The 24,749-nt window shown below is 39.7% G+C and overlaps 1 protein-coding gene and 1 pseudogene across 3 annotated transcripts in view; one reads left to right on the top strand and one right to left on the bottom strand.

Annotated features, from left to right (window-relative positions):
• The window catches only part of SLIT2 (slit guidance ligand 2), a 406,423-nt gene that overhangs the window by 250,733 nt on the left and 130,941 nt on the right, over positions 1–24,749 (bottom strand). The gene's annotated exons all lie outside the window — the stretch shown is intronic.
• LOC100138737 (nucleophosmin-like) lies at positions 13,570–14,862 on the top strand (annotated as a pseudogene).

The following is a 24,749-nucleotide window of genomic DNA, read 5'->3' as shown; positions in this document are numbered from 1 at the left end:
AGTGAATCAGTTCTTCACATCAGATGGCCAAAGTACTGGACTTTCAGCTTCAAAATCAGTCCCTCCAACGAATATTCAGGGCTGATTTCCTTTAGGATGGACTGGTTGGATCTCCTTGCAGTCCAAGGGACTCTCAAGAGTCTTCTCCAACACCACAGTTCAAAAGCATCAATTCTTTGGCGCTCAGTTTTCTTTATAGTCCAACTTTCATATCCATACATGACTACTGGAAAAAACATAGCTTTGAATAGACAGACCTTTGCTGGCAAAGTAATGTCTCTGCTATTTAATATGCTCTCTAGGTTGGTCGTAACTTTTCTTCCAAGGTGCATCTTTTAATTTCATGGCTACAGTCACCATCTGCAGTGATTTTGGAGCCCCCAAAATAAAGTCTGTCACTGTTTGAATTGTTTCCCCATTTATTTGTCACAAAATGATGGGACCAGAGGCCATGATCATAGTTTTCTGAGTGTTGAGTTTTAAGCCAGCTTTTTAACTCTCCTCTTTCACTTTCATCAAGAGGTTCTTCAGTTCTTCTTTGCTTTCTGCTGTAAGTGTGGTGTCATCTGTATATCTGAGGTTATTGATATTTCTCGCAGCAATCTTGATTCTAGCTTGTACTTCATCCAGCCCAGAGTTTCTCATGATGTACTCTGCATATAAGTTAAATAAGCTGAGTGACAATATACAGCCTTGACATACTCATTTACCAATTTGGAACCAGTCTGTTGTTCCATGTCCAGTTCTAAATGTTGCTTCTTGACCTGCATACAGATTTCTCAGGTCAAACAGATCAGGTGGTCTGGTATTCCATCTCTTGAAGAATTTCCCAGTTTGTTGTGATCCACACAGCCAAAGGCTTTGGTGTAGAAAATAAAGCAGAAGTAGATGTTTTACTGGAACTTTTTTGCTTTTTCCATGATCCAACGGAAGTTGGCAATTTGATCTCTGGTTCCCTTGCCTTTTCAAAATCCAGCTTGAACACCTGGAAGTTCACAGTTCACATAGAGCTGAAGCCAGGCTTGGAGAATTTTGAGCATTACTTTGCTAGCATGTGAGATGAGTGCATTGTGTTGGTAGTTTGAACATTCTTTAGCATTGCCTTTCTTTGGGGTTGGAATGGAACCCAACCTTTTCCAGTCCTATGGCCGCTGCTGAGTCTTCCAAATTTGCTGGCATATTGAGTGCAGCAATTTCACAGCATCATCTTCAGGATTTGAAATAGCTCAACTGGAATTCCATCACTTCCACTAGCTTTGTTCATAGTGATGCTTCCTAAGGCCCACTTGACTTTGAATTCCAAGATGTTTGGCTCTAGGTGAGTGCTCACACCATCATGGTTATCTGGATCATTAAGATCTTTTCTGTATAGTTCTTCTGTGTAGTCTTGCCATCTCTTCTTAATATCTTCTGCTTCTGTTAAGTCCATACCATTTCTGTCCTTTATTGTGCCCATCTTTGCATGAAATGTTCCCTTGGTATCTCTAGTTTTCTTGAAGAGATCTCTAGTCTTTCCCATTCTGTTGTTTTCCTCTATTTCTTTGCACTGATCACTGAGGAAGGCTTTCTTATCTCTCCTTGGTATTCTTTGGAACTCTGCATTCAAGTGGGTATATCTTTCCTTTTCTCCTTTGCCTTTCACGTCCTCTCTTTTCTCAGCTATTTGTAAGGCCTCCTCAGTTCAGTTCAGTTGAGTCACTCAGTCGTGTCTAACTCTTTGCGACTCCATGGACTGCAGCACACCAGGCTTCCCTGTCCATCATTAACTCCTATTGCCTACCCAAACTCATGTCCATTCAGTTGGTGATGCCATCCAACCATCTCATCCTCTATCATCCCCTTCTCCTTCTGCCCTCAATCTTTCCCAGCATCAGGGTTTTTTCAAATGACTCAGCTCTTTGCATCAGGTGGCCAAAGGATTGGACTTTTGCTTCAACATCAGTCCTTTCAGTGAACACCCAGGATTGATCTCCTTTAGGATGGACTGGTTGGATCTCCTTGCAGTCTAAGAGACTCTCAAGAGTCTTCTCCAACACCACAGTTCAAAAGGATCAATTCTTTGGCACTCAGCTTTCTTTACAGTTCAACACTCACATGCATACATGACCACTGGAAAAACCATAGCCTTGACTAGATGGACCTTTGTTGGCAAAGTAATGTCTCTGCTATTTAATATGCTATCTAGGTTGGTCATAACTTTCCTTCCAAGGAGTAAGCATCTTCTAATTTCATGGCAGCAGTCACCATCTGCAGTGATTTTGGAGCCCAGAAAAATAAAGTCAGCCATTGTTTCCACTGTTTCCCCATCTATTTGCATGAAGTGATGGGACCGGATGCCATGACCTTAGTTTTCTGAATGTTGAGCTTTAAGCCTACTTTTTCACTCTCCTCTTTCATTTTCATCAAGAGGCTCTTTAGTTCTTCACTTTCTGCCATAAGGGTAGTGTCATCTGCATATCTGAAGTTATTGATATTTCTCCCGGCAATCTTGATTCCAGCTTGTGCTTCATCCAGCCCAGCGTTTCTCATGAGGTACTCTGCATATAAATTAAATAAGCAGGGTGACAATATACAGCTTTGACATCCTCCTTTCCCTATTTGGAACCAGTCTGTTGTTCCATGTCCAGTTCTAACTGTTGCTTCCTGACCCGCATACCGATTTCTCAAGAGGCAAGTCAGGTTGTCTAGTATTCCCATCTCTTGAAGAATTTTGCACAGTTTATTGTGATCCACACAGTCAAAGGCTTTGGCATAGTCAATAAAGCAGAAATAAATGTTTTTCTGAAACTCTCTTGCTTTTTCAATGATCCAGTGGATGCTGGCAATTTAATCTCTGGTTCCTCTGCCTTTTCTAAATCCAACTTGAACATCTGGAAGTTCACAGTTCACATATTGCTGAATCCTGGCTTGGAGAATTTTGAACATTCTTTTGCTAGTGTCTTTTGTCTAAGGCACCTCCTCAGACAGTCATTTTGCTTTTTGCATTTCTTTTTCTTGGGGATGGTCATCATTGCCTCCTATACAATATCAGGAACCTCTATCCATAGTTCTTCAGGCACTCTGTCTATCAGATCTAATCTCTTGCATCTATTTGTCACTTCTACTGTATAATCATAAGGGATTTGATTTAGGTCATACTTGAATGGTCTAGTGGTTTTCCCTACTTTCTCCAAGTTAAGTCTGAATTTGACAATAAGGAGTTCATGATCTGAGCCACAGTCAGCTCCCAGTCTTGTTTTTGCTGACTGTATAGAGCTTCTCCATCTTGGGCTGCAAAGATTATAATCAATCGGATTTTGGTGTTGACCATCTGGTGATGTCCATGTGTAGTATTCTCTTGTGTTGTAGGAAGAGGGTGTTTGCTATGACCAGTGCATTCTCTTGGCAAAACTCTGTTAGCCTTTGACTGGCTTCATTTTGTACTTGTTAGTACAAAACAAAACTAACACAGCACTGTAAATCAACTACACTCCAATAAAGAATTATAGAAAAATGAGAGCAAGAACCAAAACTATAACAAAAGCCCACCACGTACTTTGTGTGTTCACCTACATGGGCTTCAATATGTGGAACATGCTACCTTTCAATACCTCCAATTAGAACCAATACTTAAAACTGTCTGCATACAAGAGAGGTCATGATGTATCATCCACAGTCTGATATCTCTCTGTTATTTTGGCCCTGCTGGTGATAAATCTCAGATTATTCTCTTAAAAATTTATATATTGACATTTTCAGATTATGCCTGGTATCATTCTATCCCAATATTTGTTAAGGAGAGATATGATTGTATGATACACAGAAATAGTTCTCAATAATTCGTGTCAGAGAACCCAAGAGTAGATTTTTTATTTTGTTTAAAAATGGATAAATGAGGTTCACATATCATACCTTTAATTTCTTCTATTGCAGGCTCATCATTATCCCTATTTCAGTAAGTTTAATTCAGTTTGTAAAACCTAAAACGTTGCTTAGTGAAGAAATACTTTCTGAGTAATTTTCGTTTGGAATCTTTTGTAAAGATATGCATTTTTTTAACACCAACATAAACTTTTATCAAAGAAACAGGTTTAGTATAAATGATATTTACATCTCAGAGGAAGCCATAGACCTTATATTACTGAGTTTAGTAAAGAGTAAAGCCTGTGAAAAACTAATTCCAACTGTTGTCAGTTTTCTTGTCTTCTTTTATTTGGCTAATTTCAATTGACTCTGTATGGGAAAACCAGAAAACTCAGCTTACCATAATTATATTAAAAAATGGTCAATAAGCTTTCAGTAAATTATTGCCAAATTATTCTCCTGTGAATCAACTGTGTGAGTTTTTATACATTTACACATGCATCGTATATATTATGGTATTTATTTGGAGGGAGGTCAAAGGACTCTCTGATTAATTCTTTTTTTTTTTTTTCCTGGGCTTTGGCCAGAACTGAAATTAAATGAAGCATAGTTTCTAAATAAATAAGATTTTTACTAAATTTGAGAAGATACATTATCCAATTGTGACCAAAGAAACCAAAAAGGACACACAAATAGATATACAGTGTAAGTAGAACTTGCAGAAGGAAGACAAAGAAACTGCATGGTTTTATCTCTGCTAAAATGAAAACTGTGTTCATTTTGCTCCTTTATTCTACAAAAAGAACAATTATTTCACAAGCATGATGGGATGACATGAGTTACAGAAATGAAAATCAGAAATTCTAAATTTTAATTGGTAGTTCCTAAGTGCCTGGATTAAAACTCAACATTAAAAAGACTAAGATCATGGCATGGGTCCCATCACTTCATAGAAAATATTAATAGAAGGGGAAAAGTTGAAGCAGTGTCAGATTTTCTTTTCTTGGGCTCCAAAAGTCACTGCAGGTGGTGACTGCAGCCATGAAATTAAAAGACACTTACTCCTTGGAAGAAAAGCTATGACAAACCTAGACAGCATATTAAAAAGCAGAGATATCACTTTGCTGACAAACATGGTGCTGGAGAAGACTCTTGATAGTCCCTTGGACTGCAAGGAGTTCAAACTATTCAATCCTAAAGGAAATAAATCCTGAATATTCACTGGAAGGCTTGATGCTGAAGCTCCAATACTTGGGCCACCTGATGCAAAGAGCCAACCCATTACAAAAGATCCTGATGCTGGGAAAGATTGAAGGCAAAAAGAGAAGGAAGCGACAGCTGATGAGATAGCTAGCATCACCAACTCAATAGACATGAGTCTGAGCAAACTCTGGGAGATAGTTAAGGACTGGAAAGCCTGGCGTGCTGCAGTCCATGGGGTCGCAGAGTCAGACACGACTTAGCAACTAAACAACAATAGCAAGTGCCTGGCATGTGCTGTTGGGCCTGCAAACATTTTTCCATTTAATGCCTCTTAAGACCCTGATTGGCTTCCCTGGTGGCTCAGAGGGTAAGGCATCTGCCTGCAATGTGGGAGACCCAGGTTCGATCCCTGGGTTGGGAAGTTCCCCTGGAGAAGGAAATGGCAACCCACTCCAGTATTCTTGCCTGGAGAATCCCATGGACAGAGCAGCCTGATAGGCTACAGTCCACGGGGTCACAAAGAGTTGGACACGACTGAGCGACTTCACTTTACTTCAAGACCCTGATAGGTAAATGCAGCCATTATCTTGATTTCACATAGGAACAACTTGAGGCTAAGCAAGTTAAGGTCCAGATCTGAGTGCAAACGCTGCATAACTAACTGCTCATTTTACTCCACTGCTTTCCTTTAATGTTTTCAGGTCCTATGACCTTGGCCAAGTTACATAACTTCTGCAAACCTCACTGATTTATTCATCTCTCCATTAATTCATTTATTAATTTCTTCACAAATTCTTTCAATAAATACTTACTGAGCACCTATTGAGAGCCATTCACCAGACAAAGAACTACAAAGACTGGTTTATAAAAAGAAAAGTTAAAAATGTCATAGGGGTCAGATGAAATTATATACTAAAGAGGTTTTATAGTCTAAAATGCTAGTCAGGCCACAGCTACTTCTGATAAAAACTGCCATGGATATATTGCCATCATTGTCCTGGTACCATATGATTTTCATCATACCCATCCAAGCCAGAGCTTACTGTTGTCCTCAAAACAGCTCCTTATCCTGGGCAGTGAACTAATCTGATACAACAAATCTTCTCAGTGGGTACCCATCATCTTGGAGAATGACTCATCAGTCAAATCAAGTGAGTGAGTCATTCCTATCTCAGCAAGTTGGAATGTGGGATACCCAAAATGAGATTCTCAGAAAGTAGAAGCAACAGAAGCAGACAGGCTAGCAGAATGGGTGTAAAGACTTGGGAAATTACACGGCATTCTAGAGAACATTCCAATTTTTGATGATGTCTATTTATACCCATGACTTTTCTTGCTTTCATGGTCAGAATATATCTCAGACCTTAAGATCTTTCAGGAAACACAGTACAAGATTCTAACTTCTTTAAAACTGTAAAGCATATACATATGAAATTTGTTACCACCATTAAAATTACTAACAAGTGCCACAGTTTGGGTCAAGTTCATTAAATAATGGAAGATTTAAACTTGTGGCTAGGATTTACTGATCTCCTTATGTGGCTATGTTGCAGCATTATGTTTCAGTGGTTGCTTTCTATTAATAATATTGAGCTTTTGGGGGTTATTTTCATCCATTTATCAGCCCACAACTCTGAATCAATTACTGAAATCCTTGGTGACACTTTTTGTCAGTATAATTGTTAAGAGTTATCTAAAGATAGTCTTTTTTCCCCCTTTATTTATTTACTTTATAATATTGTATTGGTTAGAGTCTTATATCTTACTTTTAGTCAGCTTTGTATTAGTATAATTTATGAGAAATAAAATTTATTTTAAATATACAATTCAAAGAGTTTTAACAAATGTTTGTCATCCTGTTGCCAATATACCTATCATAATGCAGAATTATTCCACTGTCCCCAAAAGTTCCCTCATGACCCTGGCTGTCAATTTCTCTCTGGGTCTTGACCACTGGCAACTACTGATATATTTACTTTAATTTTGCTTCTCCTAGAATATCATATAAAGAATATTGCAGCGTGGAGTCCTTTATGTCTAGCTGCTCTCACTTGGCATGAGGTTTCTGAGAGTTGTTATAAGTACCAATAGCTCAGTACTTTTTATTGCTGAGAAGTAGAATTCCATTGTCTATAGATACCACTACATTTGTTAAATCACAGTAATAGCTGATAAACAATGAGTTCTTTTCTACTGTTTGACTATTATTTTAACAGCTACACTGAATATTTGCATATAAATTTGTGTGTGGACAAAAATTCCATTTCTCTTGGGAAAAAACATGAGAGGAGTAAGCAATTTGCATATTGCAACCTTGACAAGTCCAATTATTAGTCTGAATGCATTTTTTGATGATTCCTCAAGATCTTCTACCAAAAAAAGAAAAACAATAATGTTAGAGAGTTCGCTTCTTCCTTACGAAGATGTATAATTTTTCCTTAGACTTACCGGTTTGGCTAGGATATTCTATACAATGTCAAATAGGAGTGGTCAGAGTGGACATACTTGGTTTGCTCTTGAACTTAGAGGAAGAGCAGTTTACTATATTGGAGAATGATAACTGTAAGGTTTTTCAAGGATGCCTTTTATAAGTTTGCAGAAGTTCCCCTCTATTTGTAGCTTGCCAAGAGTTTCTACCATGAGTGAGTTCTAAATGTTAAATATTTTCCCTTTTTAAAAAATCTGCTAATATGTCAAACTGCAATGATTGATTTTTCGAAATTTAAAGCAACCTTGCATTCCTGGGATAAAACCGAGTTGGTCATGATGTATTACGTTTTTTACTTATTGCTATGGTGATTACAATTTTTGAAAAGGGATATTGCATATATGTTCATGAGGGATACTGGATTACCGTTTTTTTTAATGGAGCTGTCTGATTTTATTATCCCATGTTTTGGGAAGTAGTCTATCTTTCTCCATTTTCTGAAAAGGTCTATGTAGACCTGACATTATTTCTTCGATAAAGGTTGGTAGAATTTGCCAGTGAAGACATCTGGCTTTGGAGATTTTGTTTGTTTTTTGTTTGGTGGAGAGCATTTCTTTTTTAAATAGATGTTAATTTTTAGAACAGGTCTCAGTTCACAGCAAAACTGGACAGAAAAATACAGAGATTTCCCACATCCTCCTTGCCTCACACATACAAGCACAGCCTTCAGTGTTACCTCATTCTATAAAACTTTAAAAATATTGACAATCACATACTGATTTCATTTGTCTGACACATTGTTTCCCTTTGCTCTCAATCTGAGGTTCACCTCAAGGGCCTTAGCAGCCATGGATCGGTTTCAGCTCCCAATTCATTTATTCCCTGATGTAGAATGTGGATATATGACTACTGTCCTCAAAGGGGAGAAATGGTATCTATGGACATTGAAGCAATCAAGCTTACATGCACCCCTACGTCCTGTCAACAACATGCTGGAAATCTGGTGCCTTCTTGGACGTGAAACCCTCAGGAGTGAGGGACTCACAACCTCACAAGTAGTTATTACATTTAAAGCATTCCTACTCTTAAACCATTCATTTGTGGGAGGATATATAAGTTCACAGAGGCTGAAGAAGGAGTTGATTAGACAGTTACGTGCAATCAACACCAAAATCCAGGTAATCTGATCTCAAATAGCGTCAGAGTTCTTTATTTGTGGTCCTCAATAAGCTCTGGGCTTCACTGGTGGCTCCGATGTAAAGCATCTGCCTGCAATGCAGGATACCAGAGTTCAATCCCTGGGTTGGGAAGATCCCCTGGAGACAGAAATGGCAACCCATTCCACTATTTTTTCCTGGAGAATCCCATGGACAGAGGAACCTGGCAGGCTACAGTCCATGGGGTCACAAAGAGTCGGGCACATCTGAGCAACTAGCACACACATGCTTAGCTCAAAGAGTCTATAGGGATCCTGAGATCTTAAAGTTGGAAATAGTGGGATAGAATATAAAAAATGAAACATCTGACCTTTTAATCCTTGCCACTGTCATATTTCTTCCTCAGAAATGTACAAAGTCTAAAATACAACTCTAAAATTAGACCCTTTTCAGGGTTAATATGCAGATGTAACTGTAATGACTAGGTCATTAAAAAGATGAAAAATAAACTGAATAATCATAGTAAAATATTCTTAAAATATAAATATTTTTCAGGCCTCTATTTATATGCCAGGAAAAAGGAAATCAACAAAGCTGTATGTGTTCACCGTCACAGAATCTGCATTTTGAGTTGTTCACTAGTCTTTTGGACAGTCTCTCACATGCAGGGAGAGACTGCAGAACTTGAAGAACACAACTCTGATGCCACTTTTGCTCTAAGAATTATACAATGCATGTGTGTTCTACTATTAATCTACCTAAAATCTGAATGGGAAAAACATGATGAGCAACAAAAAAGTGCTAGCTCCTCAAGCTAAAACGCTTAGAAATTACAACTAATTGTTTAATACCACTTATATACATACACAGTAGCCCTGTAACAACTGTTTCACCATGTTTTATCACTCCATTTTTTCTAATCAGACCATCAGTGATGATGTAAGCAGGGAAAAAAAGCAATAAAAAAAGGCTAAATCTCAAATTTGACAACACCATATTGATGTTGGAAATGTTAACAGATTTCAGTTCTGTGGCTTATTGACACAGAATTTTTAGATTTGGCAGAAAAGTGATTGATGTACTGAGTGAACATAAACCCTGAGTTTATACTGTCACAGCTAAGAAACCATAAATCTTTCCAAGGTATTAATGTACAAAAATTCAGTAACAATTGAAGCTATGTTTCCTGTTTACTGTCTCTAGAAGAAACAGGAAAATAAGGAATGAAGCTGCAAAGGATAGGGTAAGGGGGAGAAAGGGAAAGAAAGGGGAGAGAGGAGACAGGAGGAAGGAAAGTGAAGAATGAAACAGTGAAAGGGAGGACAGGAAAGGAACCACAGGAATGGGAAAGGAGATCTCAGTTAGCAAAAGATGCCATTTACCACCTGGAGGGGCAGCAGGAAATGACTCTTAGGTAATAAACAGGATTGACATGCTTAGGAAGAGGCTATTTCAGTGCTGAAGAACAGAGAAATGGCAACCTAAATCAAAAGTCCAAATACAAAAAGTAGTTGGGGTGAAATTGAAAGCAATAGATTAAAGCATCATTTTATCCATTTCTTCTGTAAGCAATCTTTCTCTTCCCACAAATAATAAGTGAGTTGGGAAAGCAAATGTTGCTGAAGGCAACTGAGTACCTGTGAGACATAAGTGAAGTATGTGCCACTGACATTCTCTTACCCCCAAGAGGCTTGGGGGCCAGAAGGGTACCACTGAGGTTACAAAGGTGGTAACAAAGGCCTCCTTAGCCAACTTTCCTGTCCCTCTCCTCTCCTCCTCTCCAAGTGAGATTGTTGGAACTGTTGATCTCTAAGTTCTATCATAGCCTGGAAAAATATAACTATGATTTTTAGTAAGAGGCAACTAAAAGTAGAAATGTATCTTCAATTTAAGAAGTCAAAAGATAAGCACATGATGGAAAAAATGGGCTTTGGCATTTTTCTCCTAAGTATCAAAAATATACCACAACAGACCTTTGCAGTTCTGGGCAACGACTGCTACCTGTCAAAGGGACAGCTACTTCCATTCAAATTTCCTCCTTATTCTCACCTATCTTGTCTAAACATTTAACTTTTATACAACAGAAAATGAGCATCTTTTTAAAAAAATTGAGCACTGTTATGCATTCATTTGGAGAAGGAATTCTTGCCCGGAAAACCCATGGGCAGAGGAGCCTGGTGGGTTATAGTCCATGGGGTTGCAAACAGTCGGAAGTGACTGAGCACGCACACACGTGCATTCAATTATGCTCCACTCCAATTCATTTGTTGAAGTCTTATCCTCGGTACTTCAGAGTATGACTTTATTGGGAAATAAGGTTGCCATAGATGTAACTAGTTAAGATGAGGTCACTAGGTTGGGCCCTAATCCAGCTTCCCTGGTAGCTCAGCTGGTAAAGAATCCACCTGCAATGCAGCAGACCCAGTTGGATTCTTGGGTCAGGAAGATCCGCTAGAGAACCCACTCCAGTATTCTTGGGTCTCCTTGGTGGCTCAGCCGGTAAAGAATCCACCTGCTAGGCGGGAGGCCTGGATTCAGTTCCTGGGTTGGGAAGATTCCATGGAGAAGGGAATGGCTACCCACTCCTGTATTCTAGCCTGGAGAATCCCATGGACTGTATAGTCCACAGGGTTGCAAAGAATCGGACACAACTAAGCGATTTTTACTTCACTAATCCAATATGATTAGCATCCTTGTAAAACGGGGAAATTTAGACACAGAGACATGCATCTAGGGAAGATAATACACCAAGAGATTCAGGGAGAAGACTGACCATCTATAAGGCAAGGAGAGAGGCCAGGAACAGATCCTTCTCTCACAGTCCCCAGGAAGAACCAACCTTGCAGGCACATTTCTTTCGGACTTCTGTTCTCCAGAGCTGTGAAGTAATAAATCCCATTGTTTAATCCACCCAGTTTGTGTTATTCTGACACTCACCCCTAACAAACCAATAGAAGTACTCTCAAAGTACTTTCCCCTAAGCATCCTGCCTATATCAATACATATAATCTCACTGTACCTTCATAAGGTAGGTATTAGTCTAAAGCCCACTTTTACACAAATGGGGAAGCTGAGACACACAAAAGTGATGCTAAATTTCATGTTCCATAAGTGTCAGAGCCAGATCCCAACACAGTCAGTTTACCTCAGAGTCCGTGAGCTTAGTCACCATACCTACAGCCTCTCATAGAGAACAACCCCTAAGAGACAAACTCTGCTAGGTTTTGCTAATACTTCTTCTAGATGCTGCTCACTGTTCACCCTGCTGAAAACCTTCCTGCCTCAGATGGCTCCAGCCAACCACTCCATATCTCATTACCGTTCCTGGAATGGGCTTTGCATCTCCTATGTGTACTCCAGAGAAGCACTTACTATATGGCATTATAACTGCTATTCATTGCTTGTTTCTCCCAGTAGATTTGGAGTCCTTGGAGCAACTGAATAGGGTCATTCATGGTCATTTATATATCTGCATAAAAAATGTCATTTTATATATTGGTTTACTTTTAAATCTTAGGAGTAAACCTAGCACATCAAAAGAATTCAATACATATTTGTCAAATGAGTAGATAACTGCTAAAGGAAGTTCTAAGGAATTCTGTTGGAGTTGACTTGAGGAGCTATACACACATACATATACCCACGTATATTACATACACACATAAAAGCAATGGGCCTTCCCCAGTGGCTCAGACAGTAAAGAGTCTGCCTGCAATGAGGGAGACCCAGGTTCGATCCCTGGGTTGGGAAGATCCCCTGGAGAAGTAAATGACAAGAAGGAAATGAAACTCCAGTATTGCTGCCTGGAAAATCCCATGGATGGAGGAGCATCACCAGGGTTGCAAAAGAGTCAGATACAACTAAGTGACTAACACATATTAGCTATATGAAAAGACAGACAAGATTTTAGAATGAATGACACCAATGACACATTAATAACCATTAATACTGGTTATTATTAAACTTAGATTTGAAACAGAAAACACTTGACTTCCTTGAAAACTTTCTTTCAGAGAAATGGAATAGACTATTTGTAAAACACTGCATACAATAGAAAGTTAGGCATTTCAAAATTGGGGTTCACATTACATATAATTATAAACTGAAATCCAGGAGAGCTGATCCAAGAGAAATCAACAACAGACTTAAAATCAGTGGCAAAAAGTGGTTTTCTTGAGTGTGATAATAAAAGCAGGATTAGTTGATGTTTTTCTTCCAGCAATGAACATTTGGTTCTATCTTTCAGAAAGCTGCCAAACTAATTTTGATTATAAATTCCCTAGCAATTCTAAAATGCCATGGGAAGAGAGGTCAAAGACAGATGTGTTAGTTGAAAGAAGTGACTCAGGATTAGAAATGCTGCTTTGCATATAAATATAATGACATTTAGCATCCCGCACCTATTATTTACAAGGAACTGAAAATGGGAAAATAATATTTGTATATGTAAACATGCTCCCACAATAAATCCATATCTGGTGGTTTTTTTAAAGGCAACTTGTAAGGTTTATAAAATAATATGTTTATCCCATTGTAGACACATTTTGAAAAATGGCATTTCAGAATAAAAGATATATAAGTTAAGAGATCTTTTCAAACTTTATATAGAGAAATACTACTCAACATCAATACGCTTGCTTCCAAGTTCAGTATTAAGATGCTTGAAGTTGTGAATGGCCTTAAGCATCTCCTTTTCTATGCTTTGTTTTATCTTACCCAGTATTTGTAGATGTGTAAAACTGGGAGAGTAGACATACCAGCAAGGATCATAAAAATCGAAAATAAATATTTTTCTCCAGTTTAAAAGTCAAAATTTAGCAGGATCCATCCAGCAGTCATGTACAGATGTGAGAGTTGGATCATAAAGAAGGCAGAGCAACAAACAATTGATGCTTTCAAATTGTGGTGCTGGAGAAGACTTTTGAAAGTCCACTGGACTTCAAAGAGATCAAATCAGTCAATCCTAAAAGAAATCAACCCTGAATACTCATTGGAAGGACTAATGCTGAAGCTCCAATACTTTGTCCATCTGATGTGAAGAGTCAAGTTATTGGACAAGACCCTGATGCTGGGAAAGACTGAAGGCAGAGAGAGAAGGGGATGACAGATGATGAGATGGTTTAGTCAGTGATTCAGATGGATATGAATCTGAGCAAACTCAGGGAGATAGGGGAGGACAGAGGAGCCTGTTGTACCACAGTCCATGCAGTCGCAAAGAGTCAGACATGACTTAGCGACCAAACAACACCATGCTATAGTTCAGAGAAAAATATAAAAATTAGCAAAGACTACCCTGGTATGACTCCATTCTACACAGCTGTTCTCTGAACAGTAGCTGCTTATCTCTGCGTGCTTTCTCTTCCACATAATTGCACACCACCTGCCCATGGAAGATTGGATAGACATGGACATGAGCGAGCCCCCAAGGCCCCACAACTATCTTTTTTGGTTGTGAACTAAAGGCTGACAAAGATTATCCCTTTAAGGTGGATAATGGTGAAAATGAGCGTCAGTCATCTTTAAGAATGATCAGTTTGGAGCTGCTTCAACAGACCAAGTAGATGCTGTTGAAGCAAAGGCAATGAATCACGGAGGCAGTCCAATTAAAGCGGCACAAGCAACTCTGAAAACACCTATATAACCAACAGTGTCCCTTAGGGGCTCTGAAGTAACACCACCCGTGGGCCTGTGGTTGAAGTACGGGTCAGGGCCTCTGTGTATCCGTGGACAGCACTTAGTAGCTGTGAAGGAAGATGCAGAGTCAGAAGACGAAGAGGAGGAGGATGTGAATCTGGAAATCATTTCACAAAATAAGCAAAACTTGCTGCTGAAGATGAAGATGGTGATGATGATGAAGGTGATGATGGTCCTGGTGATGAGTCAGCTGAAGGGAAAGTTCCAGTAAAGAAATCTACTTGAGATACTCTGGCCAGAAGTGCAAAAGAATCAAACCAGAATGGAAAAGACTCAAAATCATCAGTACCAAGATCAAAAGGTCAAGACTCATTAAAAAAAAAAACAAAACAGGAAAAGACTCCTAAAACATGGGAAGGACCTAGCTTTGTAGAAGACATTAAAGTAAAAATGCAAGCAAGTGTAGAAAAAGAGGGTATCCTTCTCAAAGTGGAGGCCAAGTTCATCAGTTATGTGAACAATTGTATCCAGGTGACTTATCAAGAGGCTATTTAGATCTACGGCAGTGCAGGAAGTCTATTTAAGAAAATAGTTTAAACTCTTTGTTAAAATCTTCCATCTTATTTCATTCCTGTAACAGGTGCTATCTGGCTGCCAATTTTACAATGCAGAGTGAGAACTTTCCCTACCATGTCTGATAAATGATGTTCAGGTTCCATTGCTAAGAATGTGTTGTCCAAAATGTTTTGTTTGTTTGTTTGTTTGTTTGTTTGTTTAGTTTTTGAAGATGGAACTCACCCTTTGCTTGGTTTTCTAAGTATGTATGGAATGTTACAATAAGACATAGTAGTAGTGGTGGTCAGACAAAAGGAAATGAAGGGGAGACAAAAATATATATGTGAAATAAACTCAGTTATTTTTTCAAAAATTGCTAAGATCATTCACACTTACAAATAGAACAATGTTAACTTTGGAAGTTAGAGAATCTAAAGAATGGTTGTATTAAACTGTATTTCATCCTTTACTCTTTGGGTTCCTTTTCCACTCTAATTTTTATGAATTTAATGAGGCCTAAAAGAATGCCCAGTAATCATTCTAAAACCACAAACTCTGAAAGCAGATAAACCCAGTTCTGAAGCCAAGTTCTGCCCTTTATGCACCATTTGACATCAAGCAAATTCCTCTTATATATATATATATATATATATATATATATATATATATATATATATTCCCCCATGTGGATAATGGGAATAAAAATCAACCCATCCCCAGAACTGGTTTGAAGACTAAATGAAATTAGGCTTCCAAGTGTCTGGCATAGTGGTGGTACAAATAAAGAATTCCCGTTAAATATTAGACATTAAAAGACTGTAAAAGTATGGCTTAAGAATAAGATAGCTGGAACTCTTTTAGCCCACTCAGAGGAACAGAGCGATGATTACAGTGATGGAGGACTGCAATTTCTCCTTTTGCTAAAAATGTATGACACAGAATATTTATTAATGAAACCTAAGTGGCTAGGTATGTTTTTCTGAGTTCTTCTTTTAATTTAAATAAGTAAATATACCATCGCCAGGCAAGTTAAGACACAGTATTTTTGTGAATCCATATATATAGAAAGCGGCCCCCAAACAACATTCATTGCCTATTCAGTGAATGAAAAATAATTTGTTACCCATCTCCTTTTGGTAAGATACAAGGCTGGGTACCAGTGAAAATCTCCTGGGGTTTTTGAACCTTGGGTAGGCATTAGGGCAACAAACAATGATGTGTGTCTGAGAGGGCATACAGTGCCCTGGGAGATGGTCCAGGGAAGGGGTGGGGGCATCTTACAGAGTCATTCTGGCAGCTCTTGAAGAAAAGATGAGAGAGGACAGCAGAGCAAACCTTATGACACCCCCATGTGGATGAAAAAAAGTGTTCCTTTCTCAATACAGTCACATAAACGTATATTCTGTTGAAAAATATGCTTTGCTCTTTTTCATACACAAATGTGTGTGTGAATGTTAATGGATGTGAGTGGGTGTGTGTGGCAGGTGATCTCTGAGTTTGTGGAAATGTGTACGTGTGTGCATTTGAATGTTTATGTCACTGACTGTGGGGTGTGCATGGCTGTGTGAGAGTGGGTACGTGTTTGTGCATGAATGGGAGGTTTCTCTGACCTCTGAATGGTGCCCATTAGATGGGTGCCTTGTGCATTCTGCTGCTGCTGCTAAGTCACTTCAGTCGTGTCTGACTCTGTGCGACCCCATAGACGGCAGCCCATCAGGCTCCCCCGTCCCTGGGATTCTCTAGAGCCCGCAAAACTGTAAATGGCAGCTCCAAGAAAGAGGTGAGCCAACAAGAGGTTAGGAAGAACAAACTAGAAACTATGTCATCCCAAAAGACTGAGACGGTCTTTGCTAGAGGTGGAGATTTGTTGAAAGAAAAGTAATATTATTTGAAAGGTATTTATGAAAGTGATGCCTAGCAAGTTGATCATTAAGAGGATGCTGAGGTGGCATCAAGTTTAGGATAGTAAATAAATAAATAAATACCATTTATCAATCATGTGCTTTCTCCAAATCTCCAAAATTTACCCATGGGAGCCTCCATGTTACAAGAAATGTAGAAAGTTCACTTGCTCAAGACTAGAACACTAATAAATGATGACACTGGTATTTGAATCTAGCTCAGTCCAATTCCAAAACAGATGCTTGTAGTCTGTCAGAGCTATTCATTGAGGTTGTGAATTCAGGAAATATAGGGTAGTTTGAGAGGAAAGAAAAGGAATTATCTTTTACTCCTGCTAAATTTGGGATCCCCCTGCAGGTCTAAATGAAATTGTCCAAGAAAGCTGAGGATTTCAATCTTGGAACCACTTAAAGTCTAGAATTAAAACTCCTGACTCAGCAAACCATATTGCTGGTCCCAGGCCCATACTCCACCATCTAAAAAACTTGTATCATGAATGCACAGAGGAATATTATTTAGGAAAGCTGTACCCTCATAAGATGCTCATTCTTCCTGTGTATTTTACCTCATTTAACCAGACGCATTGAGGGATTCAGAAAGGACGAGAATTATTAGGCCAGAAATGCAAGAACAAAAAAGAATGTTTTAATTTTCAAAACAGAATTTTTGAGTTTACTCCAGCCAATCTTTGTGGAAAGACAAAGGAGTTTTCTACATTTAGAAAGCTCTCTGTCACAGATCAAAAATGAAACTTGGTCAATAGAGATCATCTAGTTTTAGTTGCAGATATGATGTGAGGCAGTGGTTCTCAAACTTTGGCAGACATCACAATCACCGGGAGGGCATGCTGAAACCCTGCTTCCAGGCCCCTACTCTAGATGTTCTGATTCAGTGATTGGGGTTAGGACTGGAGAATTTTCATTCCTAGCAATTTCTCTTATGATGTGGTATTGCTAGTACAGAGTACTCAGAATCATTCACATAAGACAAGTCTTCTTGTTCCTGGCCCCTGCCTATATAAAATAGAAAACCTTTCAAGGAAAGAAGAACAGAGATCTCAAAGGGATATAAAAGTGAAAGTGTTACTTGCTCAGTCATGTCCAACTCTTTGTGATCCCATGGACTAGAGGCTGCCAGGGTCCTCTATCCATGAGGTTCTCCAGGCAAGAATGCTGGAGTGGGTAGCTATTCCCTTCTCCAGGAGATCTTCCTGACTCAGGGATGGAACCCGAGTCTCCTGAGCTGCAGGCAGATTCTTTACCAGAAGGGACATAACTAGGCTGAAAACGATACACAAGTATCATAAAAGAAGATACCAAAGTTCTTCAGTCAGGAAAGCAGAAGCTTAACATATAGTCACTTGCACTGTCCCAGGTATGAGTGACAGGGGCAAGCTGAGACTGGCCTGGTGCTTTACTTCTTTTAATATCCAGTGTGATGCAAAAGCAGTGAAGCAGGAGAGGGAGAGGGACAGGGAGGACTGTGCACAGACACACTTGACACAGCTATCTCATCTGGGATCGCTGTGCATGAAACCCAATCAATCCTGTGTGCCTGAAAAAGATGAAACACGTCAAGAAGAAGGGCAGGCAAAGAGTGGTCAATCCAAAGATTCTAGAGACTGGGGGTTAGCAAACACTTTCTTAAAAATAACAGTGAGATTCCTTAAAAAACTGGAAATAGAACTGCCTTATGATCCAGCAATCCCACTGCTGGGCATACACACTGAGGAAACCAGAAGGGAAAGAGACACGTGTACCCCAATGTTCATCGAAGCACTGTTTATAATAGCCAGGACATGGAAGCAACCTAGATGTCCATCAGCAGATGAATGGATAAGAAAGCTGTGGTACATATACACAATGGAGTATTACTCAGCCATTACAAAGAATACATTTGAATCAGTTCTAATGAGGTGGATGAAACTGGAGCCTATTATACAGAGTGAAGTAAGCCAGAAGGAAAAACATAAATACAGTATACTAACGCATATATATGGAATTTAGAAAGATGGTAACAATAACCCAGTGTACGAGACAGCAAAAGAGACACTGATGTATAGAACAGTCTTATGGACTCTGTGGGAGAGGGAGAGGGTGGGAAGATTTGGGAGAATGGCATTGAAACATGTAAAATATCATGTAAGAAACGAGTTGCCAGTCCAGGTTCGATGCACGATACTGGATGCTTGGGGCTAGTGCACTGGGACGACCCAGAGGGATGGTATGGGGAGGGAGGAGGGAGGAGGGTTCAGGATGGGGAACACATGTATACCTGTGGCGGATTCATTTTGATATTTGGCAAAACTAATACAATTATGTAAAGTTTAAAAATAAAATAAAATTAGAAAAAAAACAAAACAAAACTCAACATTCAGAAAACTAAAAAAAAAAAAAATAACAGTGAGACTTCCCTGGCAGTCCAGTGGTTAAGACTCCATGCTGCCAATGCAAGGAGTATGGATTCCATCCCACCAAAATTAAACAAATAAATGATAAAATAAAATTGAGTTTACACAGGCTTCAGCAATACGTGAACCGTGAACTTCCAGAGTTCAAGCTGGTTTTAGAAAAGGCAGAGGAACCAGAGATCAAATTGCCAACATCCGCTGGATCATAGAAAAAGCAAGAGAGTTCCAGAAAAATATCTATTTCTGTTTTAGTGACAATGCCAAAGCCTTTGACTGTGTGGATCACAATAAACTGTGGAAAATTCTGAAAGAGATGGGAATACCAGAACACCTGACCTGCCTCTTGAGAAATCTGTATGCAAGTCAGGAAGCAACAGTTAGAACTGGACATGGAACAACAGACTGGTTCCAACAGGAAAGGAGTATGTCAAGGCTGTATATTGTCACCCTGTTTATTTAACTTATATGCAGAGTACATCATGAGAAATGCTGGGCTGAAGGAAGCACAAGCTGGAATCATGATGGCCGGGAGAAATATCAATAACCTCAGATATGCAGATGACACCACCCTTATAGCAGAAAGTGAAGAAGAACTAAAGAGCTTCTTGATGAAAGTGAAAGAGGAGAGTGAAAAAGTTGGCCTAACGCTCAACGTTCTGAAAACGAAGATCATGGCATCTAGTCCCATCACTTCATGGGAAATAGATGGGGAAACAGTAGAAACAGTGGCTGACTTTATTTTTCTGGGATCCAAAATCACTGCAGATGGTGATTGCAGCCATGAAATTAAAAGACGCTTACTCTTTGGAAGGAAAGTTATGACCAACCTAGGCAGCATATTCAAAAGCAGAGACATTACTTTGTCAACAAAGGTCCGTCTAGTCAAGGCTATGGTTTTCCCAGTGGTCATGTATGTATGTGAGAATTGGATTATAAAGAAGCTGAGCGCTGAAGAATTGATGCTTTTGAACTGTTGTGTTGGAGAAGACTCCTGAGAATCCCTTGGACTGCGAGGAGATCCAACCAGTCCATCCTAAAGGAGATCAGTCCTGGGTGTTCATTGGAAGGACTGATGTTGAAGCTGAAACTCCAGTACTTTGGCCCCCTGATGCGAAGAGCTGATCCATTGGAAAAGACCCTGATGCTGGGAAAGATTGAGGGCAGGAGGAGGAAGGGACGACAGAGGATGGGATGGTTGGATGGCATCACTGACTGGATGGATCTGAGTCTGGGTGGACTCCAGGAGTTGGTGATGGACAGGGAGGCCTGGCGTGCTGCGGTTCATGGGGTCGCAAAGAGTTGGACACAACCAAGTGACTGAACTGAACTGAACACTGGTTTATAACATTAAATATTTCAGGTGTACATTATATTTTCAACTTCTATATTCATAGTGTGCTCACCACCAAGGACAGGGAAGCCTAGCATGCTCCAGTTCATGGGGTTGAGAAGAGCTGGATACAACTTTGTGGCTGAACAACAACAAAAATTCCCCCATAGTGTGTTCATTGCCAAAGGTTTAGTTTCCATCAGTCATCATATAGATGACCTCCTTTACCCATATCACCTTCCCCCAATCCTCTTCCCCCTTTGGTAACCTCTTTCCCCTTTAGTAACCCTTAATTTGTTCTCTGTATCTGGGTGTTTGCTTTTGCTTTGTGTTTTCTGTTGTATTTCACACATGAGTAAAATCACACAGCATTTGTCTTTCTCATCTGAGTCATTTCACTTAAAATAATATCCACAAACTCCATCTATGTTGTCACAAATGGCAGAATTTCGTCTTTTTTATGGCTAAGTAGTATGCCATTGTGTGTATATGTATCTATACATATAACACAGCTTCTTTGTTTCATATGTCGATGGACATTCAGGTGGTTTCCATATCTTGGCTATCGTAAATAATGATGGAATGAACATAGACACACAGGTGCCTACATTTTTTTGAATTAATGTTTTTGTATTTTTCAAAGAAATGCCCAGAAGTGGAATATCTGGATTATATGGTATTTCTATTTTTAATTTTTTTTAAGAACTGCAATACTATTGTCCATAATGGCTGCACCAAAGGATATAACCAGCAGCAGTGTATAAGGATTTTCTTTTCTCCACATCTCTAACACTTGTTCTTATCTTTTGGACAACCAACATTATAAAGTTCATGAAGTGATATCTTATTGTGGTTTTGATTTTCACTTCTGTAATAATTTGTGATACTGAACATCTTCCCACGTGCTACACTGGCCATCTGTATATCCTTTTGGGAAAAATGTCTATTTAGGTCTCAAGCCAATTTTTCAATTAAGTTGTTTGTTTTGTCATAGTTGAGTTGTGCAAGTTCTTTATATTTTTTGTATATTAACCACTTTTTGGATATGAGTTGCAAGTATCTTCTCCCATTTGGTAGATTATCTTTTCATCTTGCCTTCCTTGGAAAGGCTTTATTTTTTTCTTAAGATCTAAAAGATATCTTTACTGGGTAGTACTTTCTTGGCTGATGTTTTTTATCATTCAATATTTTGATTATGTCATCCCATTCACTGTTGGCATGTTGAGTTTCTGCTGAAAAATATGCTCATAGCTTAATGGGGGCCCCTTTATAGGTTACTGTCTTTCTTTCCTGTTTGCCTTTAATATTCTTCCTCTGTCCCTGACTTTTGAAAATTTTGATATGTCTTAGAGATTTTTTTGCACGGAGGTAACTAAGGGTCCTCTTAGCTTCATGAACTCGTATAATCCAGTTCCTACCCCAGGTCTGAGAAGTTCTCAGTAATTTCTTTAAATAAACTCTCTGCACCCTTCTCCCTCTCCATTATCTTTATGCTGCCTTTCCTAATGGAGTCAAACAGTTCTCATAAAATTTCCTCATTTAAAAGGAGCTCAGTTAGCTGTCCTCTTCTACCTAAATCATTGTCATATTTGTATCTTCGAGTTCACTAATGCTCTCTGCCATATCTGCTCTATTTACAGTGTTTTCTAGGGCATTCTTCATCTCACTTATTGAATTCTTCAGCTCCAAATTTCTGTTTTGTTCTTTTTTAGATTTTCAATCTTCTTGGCAGAATATCCCTTCTGCTCACCGACTTTATTCTTGCACTCACTGAACTTCCTTTTTGAGTTTTCTTGTAGCTTGTAAAGTTTCTTCATAACAACTATTTTGAACTGTCTATCAGTTAGACAGCAACATAACATGACTTTTAAGTTTGGTTGTTGGAGAACTTTGATTATCACTTTGTAATACTGTGTTACTGTAGTTTTTCATGATGCTTGAATAGCTGTTCCTCTGCCAGCATACTTGAAGTAGCAAACATCTTTCTTATTCAGCTTTTTTTAAAAAAAGCTATACTTATACATCATGATCCTACTCAGTCGCTGAATCATGTCCGACTCTTAGGACCCTATGGACTGTTGCCCACCAGGCCCACTTATCCATGGAATTTTCCAGACAAGAATACTAGGGTGGGTTGCCATTTCCTCCTCTAATAGGGCTTCCCTACTGAAAGATTGAACCTCCATCTCCTGCATTGGCAGGTGGATTCTTTACCAGTGAGCTACCTGCAAACTCATAGGTATACATATATCCCTTCTTTTTTGGATTTCCTTCCCATTTTTTACTCTGATTCTAACAATCCGATAGGTTGGGTATTATAAGTTTTCTTTTATCTTTCAGTAGGTGGTGCTATAGCACAAGTTTTTTGATTTCTCCTATCTGAGCAGCCTCTCATAGATTTGAGAACCAGCACTTTACACCCTCTAACGCCTCTTCCAGACATGTTGCCAGTGCCCTCCGTGCTGCTGCTCATGCCTTCAGGGTCACTGATGCCTCGCTGTTGCCTACTGCCAGTGTCGTTGCCTCTGGCATTGCTGCTGGGTTTATTGTGCTTGCACCACAACAGGGGGTGGCGGAGGATGGGAGGAGCCAGAATTGCAGGTGCTGGCTCAGATGATGAAGAGTCTGCCTGCAGTATAGGAGACCCAGGTTCCATACCTGGGTTGGGAAGACACCCTGGAAGAGGGCATGGCAACCCACTCCAGTGTCCTGGCCTAGAGAATCCCACGGACAGAGGAGCCTGGTGGCTGCAGTACATGGGGTCGCACAGAGTCAGACAGGACTGAGTGATAAGTGACGAACACCTCCACTTTCTTTTTCTTTCAGGGTTGCTGGGTTTCTGGGTACCACTGCCTCAGGCCGGGGGCCCAGAACTATGTGTGTCGCTGCAACTGGAGGAATGGGGAGGGGGGAGCAGGAGGGGTCAAAAGTCCTGCCATCACTGATGCCTGGTTCCTTGAGATCCCTGAGGCTGTTGAGGCTGGGAAGCTGGAATCATGTGCCCTGCTGCCTCTGCTACTACTGGATTCTCTGGGGCTGCAGGCACAGCGAGAGCTAGGGGGCCAAAACTGCAGGCATCACTTTAGCTGTTCTCTCAGCTCTGCCTCCTCTTGGTGTTCAGTCCAGCAGCTTCAGATACACAAATATGCAGATCTCCCCAGCATCCTGGTGTGAGGAATAGAGAAGCCTTTGTTGAGATATGTGTGTTTTACTACGGGCAGACTGAGAGGAAGAGACAAAGAGAGCATAGCATCTCCTACTGCCATGATGCTGACCTTCCTCGAGGCAAACGTTTTCTGAAAAGGGCCAGGAGGTAAATGTTTGAGGTGCCGTGCAATCTTTGTAGAAACTACTACCCTATGTTGCTGTAGAACTAAAACAGACATAAATAATGCACACATGGATTGGTGTGGCTGGATTTTGCCCACAGCAGCTGGATTTTGTTTGCATGCTGTAGTTTGCCAACCCCTGCTATACACGATGGGGATCTCAAAATTCAGTAGCAAAGGAACCTCTTTTCAAGCCTATATAAGCTTTACCATCCTCAAATGGCCAAACCTTGGTGGAAAAGAACATAAGATATTTGGGGGCAATACAAGGCGTCCTCTCAAGACAATATTAGACAATACCTCTGACCCCAGAGAAATCCAAGAGGACAAACACAACACAAAGAATAGAAGCATCTTGCTCTTATTATAGGACATGGGGATTTAGCCCTTCTCTCAGCTCAGAAGGTAAAGAATCAGAAGGTAAAAACCTGGGTTCAATCCCTGGGTTGGGAAGATCCCCTGGAGAAGGGAATGGCAACCCACTCCAGTATTCTTGCCTGGAGAATTCCATGGACAGAGGAGCCTGGTGGGCTACAGTCCATGGGATCATACAGAGTCGGACATGACTGATCAACTTTCACTTCACTTCCCAATTTGGGAAAAAAACAGGAGTGCAGATTCTTTGAGAGAAGACACCTTCTTGACATGGAATAGGAACTTCAAATTGACTAAGGACTTAGTCAACTGCAATTGAATTCATCTGAAAGAGACCAATATACACCAAAGGTGGCTGAAATAAATTTGTTCAGCAAAGTTACTTTCTCCATCAGTGCAGACAGAATATAGTTATTGACAAGTAGAATACTGTTTTTGTATAACTGAGTGTCACGTATAAATCCCCACCACATTACAGAAGAAAAAAAATCACTTATGGTATCCTATAGGTTCACAGGGGACCTCCTAAAATTGGGAGTCAGGATATAAAACACGTCCTCAGAACAAACGATGTCAAATGTAA

The sequence above is a fragment of the Bos taurus genome, chromosome 6 (assembly GCF_002263795.3).
Source record: "Bos taurus isolate L1 Dominette 01449 registration number 42190680 breed Hereford chromosome 6, ARS-UCD2.0, whole genome shotgun sequence".
In the NCBI taxonomy this organism is placed as follows: Eukaryota; Metazoa; Chordata; class Mammalia; order Artiodactyla; family Bovidae; genus Bos; species Bos taurus.
This window is presented reverse-complemented; position numbering and strand designations above follow the sequence as displayed.